The sequence below is a fragment of the Astatotilapia calliptera genome, chromosome 3 (assembly GCF_900246225.1).
Source record: "Astatotilapia calliptera chromosome 3, fAstCal1.2, whole genome shotgun sequence".
NCBI classification, from domain to species: domain Eukaryota; kingdom Metazoa; phylum Chordata; class Actinopteri; order Cichliformes; family Cichlidae; genus Astatotilapia; species Astatotilapia calliptera.
Genome location: NC_039304.1, coordinates 14,204,686 through 14,219,704, shown reverse-complemented (window position 1 = coordinate 14,219,704; position 15,019 = coordinate 14,204,686). Strand labels below are relative to the sequence as shown.

At 41.9% G+C, this 15,019-nt stretch overlaps 1 protein-coding gene across 1 annotated transcript in view; it reads right to left on the bottom strand.

Moving 5' to 3' along the window:
- Nucleotides 1-7,357, bottom strand: part of LOC113018657 (ATP-binding cassette sub-family A member 1) — a 183,481-nt gene extending 176,124 nt beyond the window's left edge. The window contains exon 1 of the mRNA XM_026161949.1: nt 7,104-7,357. The gene's annotated coding sequence lies outside the window, so the exon portion shown is untranslated. The remainder of the gene's footprint in view (nt 1-7,103) is intronic.
- Nucleotides 7,358-15,019: the final 7,662 nt, after the last annotated feature.

Here is a 15,019-nt window from a genome sequence, read left to right as displayed (position 1 = left end):
CCGCTTGTTTAGCTTCAAGTACCTCCTAGTTTAGTTTTGTATTCTTGCAGTCCAAACCACCAAATACAAAAACTAAGCAAATTTCCTATCCTTGTGCCCGAAATGACATTTTCCAAACACGTATTTGCCAGTTAAACGACAGGCACACACACAGATCTGTACGTGTTGAGTCAGAGAAATGTATTAATATTTAACACCCATGTTATGTTACCCATCTGTGCTCAAAACATGTTTCCGAGCACTTCATCTCATGTTCTGTGAAGACATTTAAGACCCAGGCACCTGCCCTAGGTGAGGAAGGCAGGGATTCGGATGAGCCTTTTAGCCCACGGGTAGTCCTGACAAATGTGCCACCTGTTAACGCTCCAGTTCCTCCTCCTGCACAGGTTCCATCTCCTCCACATGCGTCTACATTATTTAATGCTACTTCATGGATGTTTTATTTACCGTCATGAGAAAATGGATGCGGCCTTCCAAACGCCCAAATAAGTGCTCTAATGGGCAAAAGAATGGGAGCGCTCAAGGCCATTCGATAATCAGTTAGAGAATATTGGTGAGAGGAAGCACAGAATCTCCTCACTTAAATTCAGTTTTTCCACCAATGCCAAGTTATATTATTATAGAGGGCAATTTAAGTGAATCACGCCGTTACTGCTGCTGGCAAACTATCCATATTGTTCAGAGATAAATGGGTTACGATCAGACACGCAAGCAGTTTTTCTTGTAGTGCGCTGCTCAATATTTCACGGTTCGTGTGTATTTTTAAGGAGATCGTTTCGGACCTCTACAAGCGCCCGATGACCTCGGTCATGACACGGAGGCCTAGAGCACGCATGGGCACTTGAGTGCATCAAATGCTTTCGTAATTGGTCTGTCGATTTGTCTCGCCCAGCTTTCAAGCCTCGCCTTCATATGTAGCACGCAGGAGAAGGACAGCTTGGCACCACCTCCAATCTGAAATCACGTCAGGCATGAAGGGTAAACAACATCTCTCAGAATAGACTTGAGCCATATGTCAGAAAAATCTGTGTGTGTGAATTGCATTGGTATCTAGGAAAAAGAAACAAAGAGAGAGAGATTTGTCTGTGAAAGACGGCGTGTGTGGGTGAGCGTTGTGGAAAAGCCCGAGCTCAAGGAGTCTCTTCCGATCCCACATCTAAAGAAGAGATAACAAGTAACAAGAGAGGAGTCTGATTGTGATTTGCATTGCAGCCGCAGTGTTGCGAAACACAGCGAACACAGTTCTCCGGAGAACAAAAACCATACAAGTGAAGTGTTTTCCAGATCATCATTTTAATCTACGACTTGGAGCACAAAGAATAATTGAAATGAGTTCTTTCTCTTTTTATTTTTTTGTCTTCACAAGACTACGGCCATCAGGCGCCGGCATCAGCTTTTCGCTGTATCATTAGCTCCAAAGAAAGCCCCAAGAAAAAAAATCAAGGAATGAGAGAAAAGGGAAAGAATACAGCGCTGGGGGAAAAAAGGAAAAGAAGAAAAAGAAAGGAGCGTATTGAGAGGATATAAGTGCTGATGCATGCCTGGCATTTGGGGAGTAGGGACAGCAAAGTGCATTATTTCAGCCCTTAGGATGATGGAAAGAGAAAACAGATATTTGTCATAGAGCATGAGAGCAGAGGACAGCAGCAAATGACTGCAACATCAGTTACAAGGGGGTCGCCATAGCCTTGTGAAGGGTATAATGGTCCCTGCGCTCCTTTGTCCAATCCGTCTTTTTTCCCCTCCAAGTATCTCGATCGCAAGCTCCATACAACTTTGCTACAGCGGGAAATCATACAGCGGAGAAGGCAAGTCTGGGGAAAAGGTACTATTTGTATTAAGTGCAGCTGCTACACCGACAAGCACGACGCCTCAATCGTGCTGCTTTACTCCATTAGACACCAATACACCAATCACTGGTGTTCAAAGAGATAGCGCTATATCAAGATAACAGGGGAGCACTCAATTAAAGCTTATCAAAGGTGTTCAAAGGATCCTTAAAACTGACACCTGCAATTTTGGATCACATTTGAATATAGAAGAAAAAACTCTGACTTCATAATCACAGCTTTGTGATGCAAAACACTGAGAGTGGGGGAAAGTATTGATTTAGTACATTTTAATCTTCTCCCGCCTGGATCTCTCAGTGCTCCATGGCTCGTCTCCAGTTGGTGCAGATTCCCCCTTATGAAAATCGGATTATTAACATATAAAGCTCCACAAGGACAGGCCTCTGTTCATATTCACAGCTTTTGAGACCTCTCTGACGCTCTATCTCCTAACCGTCCCGCGCTTTGATTTTGAAACCAGAGGCGATCACACTCTGAGCTTGTTGATTTGTTTTAAACAACTCCTCAAAACACATTTTTATTAGGGTGGGAGGACGATCAAACTACTGATAGTATCGATACCAAATCAATAACTAACATTCAAATTGAGATAACTTTATTCATCCCACAAAAGGGAAATTTGTTTACAGCTTACGTGCACTGCCTATTCACACACTGATCACAAGCATTGTTGCAGGTAAAGGCAGAGACAGTGAGGTCAAGAAAGATAAATAAAAATAAAAATGAATAAATATATTCCAAATAAATTAATGGAATATTTTTATTAGTTTCTGATAATAAAAAAAATATGTCTAACATGAACTTTTAAAAAAAGAATAATAATAATGTTTTTATACAGCACATTTAAACAACAGAAAGTGCTTTAGAGACAGGCACTTTCTGTCGCAGCTTAAAAATGCATGAAAACTGAAAGCTGAGTTTTCTTGTATTAACTAATTAAAAATCACAGTGATTTAGTGGTCATTAAACTGTGTTCAGATTTGGCAAATTGATGACGATTCTCATAAATCACGACACACTGCTCCGTTTTACATAAGATGCCTTTATGAGTTAAAAGTATTGGCCCTGTATTTATTTGAGACTAGTGAAAATGCAGCTAAAAGTCTAAAATTTATGTCCTTCTTCACAAAGCCGAATTTTTACTTTCCATTTCCATCTCTTCCCCTTAATTATGAGCTATAGTTTCAATCTGTTTGTGTGTATGGAAGTGTATAGTTTGGAATGAATGTCTAACTATATGGCTGATTTTGTTTGTATGTCTTTACACGTACACATTTTGAACATGCATGTGTTGCTTTGATTCAGATTTTGCAGCACATTGTTTTTAATTATTATTTGTTATATGAAAATACTGGCGCTGTCAGCGTTAATCTCGTTAAAATGACGTAACTGCATTAACACGGCAAATCTCCGTTAGCGAGTTAGCGTGGATCGCCCGGTGCGTGGGGCTGCACGGCATCAACGCGTTAGCGCAGTTAGCTCAGTTAGCTCGTCAATGCGTTAGCGCAGTTAGCTCAGTTAGCTCGTCAATGCGTTAGCGCAGTTAGCTCAGTTAGCTCGTCAATGCGTTAGCGCCGATTTGCCGTGTTAATGCGGCTATGGCGTTAACGTCATTTTAACGAGATTAACGCTGACAGCACTAGAAAATATGTTGTACTATTTGCTGTTATGATGGAGTTGTCAATACACTTGTGATTTTCTTAAATCATGCACAAGCTCAATAAATTCCCACACAATTTGATTTGCCAGTCACAACGTCTCGTGATGAAAGAGGGTAACATTTAAAAGAGTGACCCAGCTGGCAGTGAATGCATACACAATACCTGGTTCCTGTTTTTTTAAGGCGCAATGACATGACAGATATTGCTTTGTATCGAGTATGACAGAATAGCTATATTGTGGTGATCTCGTTAATGTGGGTATCATACTGCAATACCTACATTACTGATAGCTGAGGAAAGCATTATCACATGTAGTAGCATCATAACGTCAGTCTCCCCCCGCCCAAAAAAGTAACCTGGGTAAACGGTTTCTTTTATCAACAGTTCTGCACTTGAGGTGCACTCAACTTTTACTCAACATCCATAAAAGGACTGAAACGTTTTATTCTACCTGCTTCACAGAAAACTGCAGTTTGAATTCATGGCGACTACAATGGATTCAGACCCAGTTTCACGGTAAAAGACAACATTAAAATGTCCACAGAAACTTTTAAAGCCACTCCATAATCCACTTCTCCTTGGTCCATTCATATCCTCAGAATGCTCCAAAACCTCTTTTCTCCCCTTAAAACGCTGCTAAATGCAGGGCTTCCATTTGTTGCATTGTGAGTTTGAGAGTCACAGAAACCCTGGGCTCTCAAGCTGCTTGTCTCCAGTCTTGGTCATTTTAGCTCAAGGTTGATGATCTCACTGTCTTTCAAAACACTAACAAAACAAAACACCTTCGTCAGATCAATGCACATTATCAAACTCTGTGCACGCTTTGGAGGTTATCGTTTGTATTCCTGTTCAGGTGTTTTGTGTTGCACTGACGAACATTTCTGCCATCCCATTTATATTACCTCTCTCTGTAATGCAATGCAATTTAACAGCGTCTTGCAAGTACATCTTGCAAAATGGAATTAACACCTCTATAAAACTGTTTAAAACATTATAACCTTGATAGAGTTTGGAATAATTTCAAGGTGGCTGCTTTAGCTTCCGGAGAACTACTATGTCAGACTGCATTACGTTTAGCCAGATGTATAAATGTATACATCTTTCCTTTTCCCAATCGGCTTGATGTATTAACACTAGCTGCAAATGCCAAAACCTTAGTTTTGTTGCTTTTAGTCCTGCCTGCTGTAATAACTAGTACATATTTCCGCATATTTCCAATACAAACGGCATAACGTGCGGATGCAAGGATGAAGACCCATCTGGCCTTCACCTGTTAACCTATATCCAGCTGTAGGACACAAGGATCGAAGTGATGAAGCTGCAAGAATCTGCCATTTCTCTTTGCATTGCTATCACTCTAACACTGCACCTCACCAGCAAGTAGTCCCCTCCCTGTGCTCTCCCTCAGGCAAGTCTCCTGCCTGTCCCTGTGCCAGCTCTGCCAAGCGACCCAAAAATGGATCTTAATTTTCTTTTAGAGCCACACATAGAAATCTCAGCAATGTAAGTAGAGAGCCCTACTGGATGTGGTATTAAAAGAGATTCTTGACCCCACTGCTCACAGTTGTACACATAAGCTTCTGAAAACTGCAGCAAGGTCGGTCTTCTTACACGCAGCACAGCGTTAGATGTTAGGAAAAGAACTCAACATCAGATGTAAATAATGAGCCCTTCTGGAACACTCTGGATAAGATAATATCAGTATGATGCACTAAATAAACGAAATACTTCTCTCTACAGTCGGCACACTGTAAAGAGAGAATCTATTATAAAGAGAAGAAGAAAAAGCACTACACATCTATTTACTTACTAGGCTGACAAGGACATCTACCCATTATGCCTTTGCTTTAGAAGATGGTTTGACATGAGTATGCTGTTGCAGAATTAGCTTGACAAGCTATTTTCTGAGAATAAATAAAGCACACACTTCAAAGAAAGAGCTCAGCTCTGCATCATCAGAAGATGTTTGTGTTTTGGTCTTTTATATAGCGCCAAATAACAAGACGAGTCACCTCAAGGTGCCTTTTATCACAAGGTCAAGACGCTACATTATTGGAAAGGAGCCCTATTAATCACACAACGCCCTATGAGCAAGCGCTTTGGCAACAGTGGGAAGGAAAAACTTCCTTTTACCAGAAAGAAACCTCCGGTAGATTTGTGGCGGAGCACGAGATTCACATCTGTCCACATAAACACAAATCTCTCAGGAATGTTTAAAGCACCTTGTTTAATCTGTGCCACAATAAATCAAGTCATTTCTAAAACTGTAAACTAGAGAGCAAAGTAGGCACTGAGTGTATCCTTCTAACACAGATGGCTTAAATTGAAATGATCAGCCTAATCAGGGGTTTTGCTGATGGCATCAGTGGGATTGCAGTGCTAGTTTACATCAAGTTTTCTTTTAACAACTTCTTCTGAAAACTTTTTTACGTCCTTGTGATCTGCACGCTGGACAAAACATTTTTTTGTTCACCTGTTTAACCTGCATCTGATTTTTGCACCAATTACTCCCTTTATTCACACAAACCTTAAGCTGTCAAACTGATTATAAGTCAGAACGCTATTACTGATATTAAAGCGGTCATTACATGTAATTAGTTAGAGGGAAGTAATACTTCTAAGCTCTCATCTACTCGGATCAACTTGTCAGTCATTTTCAGGCCCTGATTACTCATTCATTAGATATAAATTAAACTGATGAATTAAAAAACAGTAATCGCTGGCGCTTAAATGACTCATTAAGACAGGTACAAAGGTGCACGCTATGCGGCATTGCTTATACTTAGCTCGCTGGCTGTCGAAGCAGCCCTGGCACTGAGTAAATCATTAGCATGGGAGTAAGGTTGCTCAGCATGGGTTAAAGTTCACTTTGACTCCCTTTTAACTCAGCTGTTACGCTAGTGCTGTGCCATCCTGCAAATTGTGGTATCAATCTGACATCAATACAGAATAAATGCAGGGTCAGTATGCTGATACCAATACCGATACTTTTTCTTTATAAAAGCAGCTTATGTAGCGGAGAGCAGTGTGCCATGATTTCAGTGGGCTACATACTGAACTTGGAGTATACAAACAAAGTATTGATCATTATAATACCAATAGCAGTGGTGGTATCGATACTATGATATTCGATCTGTCCACCTGTAGGATGAGGACGTTTAAGTTCCCTGACACCAAACACTAAACAGCAAGTATTTCATGTTATTTGGTTATTATGTAAAACAAAACCCCCCAAATAGGTATAAACTGTAATCCCTTATATCCTACTCAGCCCTCTTTATTGATATTTTAAATGTAGCCAGCCTCCAGAAGAGTTTATTATTATTTTTTCCCCACTAAGATAATCGCTTCTCTGGGCGCTCTGTTTTATCCGCTGCAGGCAAGACAGGAGGGGGAATAAAAAGGAGAGGAGTGTGTTTGGCTTCCCAGAGTCTGAGCCTGGGCTAGCCTCGGGAGTAGAGAGAGCAAGCTACAAAAAAAGAAAAAGAAAAAAACCCGCAGAAGAACACCAGAAAGACAGCATCACAAAACACGTGTCCTGTTAGAGGAAAAACAAACTCTCACCCTCTCAGAAAGAAGAAGAACAACCTACCTCAAAGTTGCTTGGCTTTCACCCATCAGCACATCTTGGGGCTTACAGATGGATTAAGAGCAGTTTTAACTGGCAGCCCTTATGACTGACGCAGAAAGCCTTTTGCAATCTCTCTCTCTCTCTCATTCCCCGCCTGTCTCTCATGATCGCTGTCCCCTTTTACCTGGAATCATAAAGTATGCAAATGACCTCCGCTGAGCCTGTCGTAGCGACTGTAGCTACAGCCGGTAAGCGCACAGGTGGTGCACATTGCACAGCGCGCTCCCTTAAAGCCGAGGCCCGCAGCAGAGCGCATATGTCTGCGTCTTGTAGTCCTGTCTCAGTCACCCGGAGAGGCGAGAGAAGGTGAACGGGAGCACTGGCCTTACATTTGGCTTCCCTTGTTGTGGCATTGTGCGCGTTTGTCTCGCGGGGTGCCTCGCAGCAAACTTTCAAATTTGGTCACCTGTTGACTGAGCTGAAATTATTCATGATCTCATTAGTCGGAAACATTCATCTTTATTTTAATAAGTCGAGCTGCGATGAGAGCGGTTTGAGACCAGATGGGATCACGGGGAGAGCATTTATTTACCGAGACAGAGCCAAAGTGAAAACGTTGATGATGTTGTTGATAATCAGCCGAAGGCGTCACATGGGATATGCAGCTATGCGCGTCGACCGTAGGGTTTTACAGCAACCATATAATTAGGTAACAAGGAGACGTAAGAGTTTATTATTGTGTAGATAAAGAGTAATGCCAAAGGTGCACTGGGAGGATATAAATACGGAGATGAGATGGGTGTTTACCGAGAAGGTAGTCAGGAAATAAATATAGAGGTCTCACAGACAAATATAGAGGGTGATATTTTATAACTGATCCGGAAACACCTCAGCAAAACATTTTTTTCTTCCTTGTAGCCCAAAGATATTATATTATATTATATTATATTATATTATATTATATTATATTATATTATATTATATTATATATAGTTCATGTGAAGGCTGCTGTCCAGTAATGTTTTAATGTCAGACAATTGCCAGCTACTACATGATGCCCAGTCAGGTTTTTGAATAACATGGGGTGTAAGATAGATGATATTGGTATCAGATCGATACTAGTGCTAGATGGTCGATACTTTGACCCTGTCCTCTTAGTTCAGCGTGTATCCTACTGAACTGTGTTAAATTAATTGTAATGTTGGGAATGAAAAACTGTACTTTAAACATGCACGATGAAAAATGTCTGAGCCTTTTTGTAATGACTGTCATGTCTATTTTTTTATTGCCTTAAACACAGGCGGAAAACACACATTTGACCCAAGGTACTTCAGAGGCAGGCACATTTAGCTAATTATTTTGGAAAGTAAAGCTCACAGTGATTTATTTGTCAAATGTGCTCAGAATCTGAAAAGCTCTCCCCTACATTACAGGTTAAAAGTATCGGCATCAGTATTGGCATTACTGCCCCTGTGTTTCCTTGGTATGGAGTATGACACGGCACTACTGCAAGAGAGTGAGAGCATTTACAGGAACAGGCCCCTAGCCGACAGCCTCTCAGTTTAGGATTCACTCACCGCTGAGGTGATAATTCAACAGCTTTGACCCTAAAGCCAAATCTGATTCCAAAAAAGTAAAAATAAAGAAGTAGGAACTGTGCTCCTTTCTGTGTTCGCAATGTTAGCCCATCTGACTGATTTGTGATTTTTGAAATGTCTGTGCATCTGCTGTTTGCATATTTTAATAACCTAGTTTATGGCTATGTGCAAAAGTTAAAATACCCACATTTCCTTAGGTTTTGCTAGGAACATGAGAAACAGATGGAGAAATCTAAAGGCACATGTGCAAACAGAGATGGAAGTACAGTATATAAAACAAAAGAAAGTTTGTACGACTCTAACAAGCTTGAAAGTCATCGCCTAGGAACTCTCTTAGTCAGCTTTGGATGTTGGCTGTTTTTTGTTGACTTCTCTGTCAAGACGATCCCACACTGCTTTAATAATGTTGAGGTCCGGGCTCTTAAAAGGTCAGTCCATGACTGATAGTTGTCATGGTTAATGGTGAACGAGGACGCCCAGAGCAGAGTCGTGAGCTGGCTAGGATCAAAATACAGATGAACATTAATCGTAGGCGTAACAGGCAACTAAATAACAAGTCCGTGGATAAGCAGAGGAAACGCTGGGGGAAATACCAGGAACTTGGGAACCACAGGGGACGACAGAACAACACAGCAAACACAGTAAAAGCGACAACAAGCAGAAACAAGGGTACATAACACACAGCTGCGGGGAACTCACAGGTGCAAACAATTGGAGAGACTGAGGAAAGTAAAACTAAAACGAACACATGAGATAAAGACTATCAAAATAAAACAGGAAGTAACATAACGGGAACACCTAATGCTAGAGAAGGGAACATGAGGGAAGCAGAGAGCTGTAACTATAAAACCTACAGACTAATACAAAACAAACAGCACCTGTAACGAGAGATCGATACAAATGATGATGGTGCTCTACTGTGTGTTCACTGCTCTGGCAGTGTGTTTGGGATCATTGCCATGCTGAAAAATGCATGACTGGCAATCAGATACTTTCCAGATGGTGTTGCACACTGGGTCACAACCTGACAGCACAGTGCCATTCATAATTTTATTCATTATGATAATGTCAATCCCAGGCCCCTCCAGTAGCCTATCAGTATATACAGCAGGTCACCTGTTTAAGCAAGCAAATAAAAAATAATCACTTCAAAATATTTTTTTTAGTTTATACTCTCAATTAAATATTCACATAGAAAAATCTAACTAATAAAACAAATTCATGCACTTAAAGATTTGACATATTTACAATTCTGATTGGCACACAGGGAGTGGAAGTAAGGCTTTTAATGGAAAATCAAACACTTCAAATTAAGTCCAGGTCACAATCGGAACTGCGATCAAAGGGTTAGGGGGGGATGAAGATTGTTGGAGTTTGAAATAGACTGTAATGGAATTAAATTTGGGAATGTCTGCCCGGAATGACTGCTTCCTGTTTCGATTGTTACCGGTGAATGGCTGCAGAGTTACAGCACTCTGAGATCGGATGATTCTCTTTGATACACCCTGCAGTTCAAAAACATAAAACATGTATACCTTCTGGCTGTAACTGCTAATTACTGCCGACATTGTTCTTAATTATGACCTTTTATTTATTTTTTTTTAAAAAGGAGTAAACTTTAACTTTAAAACACTAATGAATGATCAGAAAATGTGAAAGGATCTGATAAAATGTAATTTTCTGTGAAGCTGAAGGCAGTACTTCTGTCATTGTAAAAAAAATGCTCCAAACCATCAACTGTAAGCATTTAATGAACTTATAATGATAATTAAGGTGCAGGATCCCATTTGACTTTATTACACTATTCTAAGAAGCCATTCCTCAGGACCTGTGTATGTATATATATATATATATATATATATATATATATATAAAAAACACCCAGCACGCCCCTGCGGGCGGTTTATCCTTCAAGCTCGGGTCCTCTACCAGAGGCCTGGGAGCTTGAGGGTCCTGCGCAGTATCTTAGCTGTTCCCAGGGCTGCGCTCTTCTGGACAGAGATCTCCGATGTTTTTCCCGGGATCTGCTGGAGCCACTCGCCTAGCTTGGGAGTCACCGCACCTAGTGCTCCGATTACCACGGGGACCACCGTTACCTTCACCCTCCACATCCTCTCGAGCTCTTCTCTGAGCCCTTGGTATTTCTCCAGCTTCTCGTGTTCCTTCTTCCTGATATTGCTGTCATTCGGAACCGCTACATCGATCACTACGGCCATCTTCTTCTGTTTGTCTACCACCACTATGTCCGGTTGGTTAGCCACCACCATTTTGTCCGTCTGTATCTGGAAGTCCCACAGGATCTTAGCTCGGTCATTCTCCACCACCCTTGGGGGCATCTCCCATTTTGACCTCGGGACTTCCAGGTTATACTCGGCACAGATGTTCCTGTACACTATGCCGGCCACTTGGTTATGGCGTTCCATGTATGCCTTGCCTGCTAGCATCTTGCACCCTGCTGTTATGTGCTGGATTGTCTCTGGGGCATCTTTACACAGCCTGCACCTGGGGTCTTGCCTGGTGTGATAGACCCCAGCCTCTATGGATCTTGTGCTCAGAGCTTGTTCTTGTGCTGCCATGATTAGTGCCTCTGTGCTGTCTTTCAGTCCAGCTTTGTCCAGCCACTGGTAGGATTTCTGGATATCAGCCACCTCCTCTATCTGCCGGTGGTACATACCGTGCAGGGGCCTGTCCTTCCATGATGGTTCCTCGTCTCCCTCCTCTTTCTTGGGTTTCTGCTGCCTGAGGTATTCACTGAGCACTCGGTCAGTTGGGGCCATCTTCCCAATGTATTCTTGGATGTTCGTTGTCTCATCCTGGACTGTGGTGCTGACACTCACCAGTCCCCGGCCCCCTTCCTTCCGCTTAGCGTACAGCCTCAGGGTGCTGGACAGTGGCTTCTATCTCCTCCTTTGGCCAGCCTATTACCCCAGCAGGGTACCTGATCACGGGCAGGGCGTACGTGTTGATGGCCCGGATCTTGTTCTTACCATTCAGCTGACTCCTCAGGACTTGCCTGACCCTCTGCAGGTACTTGGTGGTTGCAGCCTTTCTAGCGGCCTCTTCATGGTTCCCATTTGCCTGCGGGATCCCCAGGTACTTGTAACTGTCCTCTATGTCTGCAATGTTGCCTTCTGGTAGTTCAATCCCCTCAGTTCTGACTACCTTCCCTCTCTTTGTTACCATCCGACTACACTTCTCCAGTCCGAACGACATTCCAATGTCATTGCTGTATAGCCTGGTAGTGTGGATCAGTGAATCGATGTCTCGTTCACTCTTGGCATACAGCTTGATGTCATCCATGTACAGGAGGTGGCTGACAACTGCTCCGTTCCGTAGTCGGTATCCGTAGCCAGTCTTGTTAATGATCTCACTGAGGGGGTTCAGGCCTATGCAGAATAGCAGTGGGGACAGAGCATCTCCTTGGTAGAGATATATATATATATATATATATATATATATATATATATATATATATATATACATACATATATATACATACATACATACATATATATACATACATACATACATATATATACATACATACATACATATATATACATACATACATACATATATATACATACATACATACATATATATATATATATATATATATATATATATATATATATATATATACATATATATATATATATATATATATATATATATATATATGTATATATAAATGGTGCCTAAAATATTTATTTTAGGGTTTGTTACTACTGTGATCAAGGTCTTTTGTCCTCAGTCGTCTTTTAAAACTATAGAAAACTTTTCTTTCCCGCACAATCACTCAAGGGTCAGTGTGACTTGCCTGTGTAGGTCCGTGTAGGTCCATACTCTCAATTAGTTACAGACATTCACACTCATGGAACCCAGGTGAAACACCGACTGCCCAAAAGTAATTGCTTCGACTAATGAAGTGCTGCCGCTTGAAGGTGCCAGCGCAGTGGAGTACACCTGCTGTTCCCAGGTCAGTAAACCCTGCATTAGTCTAGCCATGCTAATGAAAAACACGGGGAACATTTGCAACAGCGTTACCTTGTCATTTGCCTCTTGCATACCTTAAGGAGCAAAAATGATAATGGGAACACAATCCATACCTGACAAGAAGAAATGAGCCAGGGGCCTCAGACCGACGGGTGTGCGAGAAGTAAAGCAAAAAGTAGTGGAAGAGGTAATAATGAAAGCAGATATTCAGCGTAGCAAACTATTAATTGAATGGTTTTTCATCTCCGAGGAGCTCTGTGCCGGTGCATTATTTACCGTCTTTGGCGTGTCTGCGCAGAAAGATGGACGGAGAGCAGACTCTGAAATAATGCAGAGGAACAGATGAAACAGGGCCGGATTAAATGATAAAACTAATGGGGCATTTAGAGGAAAGAAATCCTTTTCCCCCCTTCAAAAATGAGAATGAACATTAAAGAGAGACGAGACGTTCCCACTATCCTTGCCTCTCTGCTTTATACCATCCAACTACTCAGAGAGAGGTAATGTTTGCTGTGATTTACCCAAGTAAAATGATTCGTCACCACACGACCTAGTGGATGGAGTAACAAGCTGCTTTGCAACCCTTATTGATTGTATTGCCCCGGGGGAAACTGAAGAGCAGAAAAGTTCACCCACTGACTTTTTTTTATGTGCATCAAAGTTCAAGCTGGCACTCTTACTCGGCTAGACCCCTGTGTGTGTGCTTCATTTCAATCAATTTCAGCTAAATAAGAGAAATGATTACAGATGAATGCCCAAGTCGATAGCTCAGGCTGCTTACTAAAGACTCGTGGGGGGAGAAAAGCCAGACTGAGAGCCTCTGAGAGATATCGCCTGGACTCTTCACACTACGCTTCCAACTCTCCTGGCTGATGAGGTGAGTAGTATGCACTCAGATGACTGTTAACCGCGCTAATCTGGACAAAAACGGACAGCCGACGAAGGCCGGCAACGGATGGATGTTTGACAGCCCCGTAGGGTCACAGCTGGCATTTTTGGCTTTCCATCCTGTGTTATTTCTTCCTTCCAAGCAGGTGGAGAAGTGTCCTGGGGAGACGAAAAACCAGAGAAGTTGAGGTAAACAAATAACAGCCTCACTCGACAGATGCTGTTGCCTCTTCCTGCCTACTGGCCATGGCTACAATTGTGTTTGTTTCGACTTTAGCCAGCACAGCCCACACAGACTGTGCAGAGGCAGAGCAACGATTTAAAAAGAAAAAACAACTTACGTGCTCTATTTTGACATCGCCACAGTGGGAACATGGTGTGAGGAAAAACACCAAGGACGCCGGTCACTTTTACATCAGCCATGTACTTTAAAGCTACATTTTTGATCAAGGTGAGATTGCAGCGTTATTGTTCATGAGGAGTCAAACGAGGACTCGGACACTCAGGTATTCAGTGATGTCACCTTTTCCCACCAAATCAGAGGAAGATGCTGTGAATAGGAAAACAAGCAGGCGGTGAATTAAAGGAAAAAGTATTATAAAGCTTCTGAATCAGTGTTTTGCACTGATTGTTTAGGACTTTAATGATTTTAATGAGTAGGGAAACACTGTACAACACTTCACCCCTCCAAAATAAGACTCCTGTACAGAAAGTGTTCGACCAGAATGAGATCTGGTGGACGCACATGATTTATATCAATTTCAGTATTAAGTGACCCCTTCCTACCCCATGAATAGTGTCATTGTGGCGCCACACATATACCGATGTGCTCCCTCCCTCTCTATAGGTTGGAGGTTGCTGGATCAGGAGGAGGGGCATCAGCAGGTCGTCCCGTGCTTCAGTCATAAGTAGGGATGGGCGGAGTTGATTTTATTTTAGGTTTCTCTTTTCAAATTCGCCTCAAATATGAACTACAGCAAAATAAGCCTTTTGTGTTGAATGTCAAGTTTAATTATATACATACATGCCAACCCTCCCGATTTTTCCATGAGAATCCCAAATTTCAGTGCCCCTCCCGAAAATCCCCCGGACCCACCATATCCCAGAATGGTCCAGCCAGTTCCAGTTTTCAACAATAGCTACTACTACTGCAGCTACTTAGTTTTAATATTACTCTTATTACTCTTTCTGGGTCGCAAAATATACTTTTAGCATATTTGCACTCAAGAATGTAGCTGTGTAAACTTCAAATATCTGAGTGGTCATTCATTTATGGTCAGATTCAGCAAACTGACAATGTGTCTCATAAATCATGACTCCCCTACATACACTGCCTTTATAAGGCCACGTATCAAGGTCAAGTATCGGTCTTGGTATCGGTATTAGCGTTGGCTTTACTGGCCCTATATTTACTTGGTGTAGAATCAACACCAAAATTTCGAGTATCGCACAGCT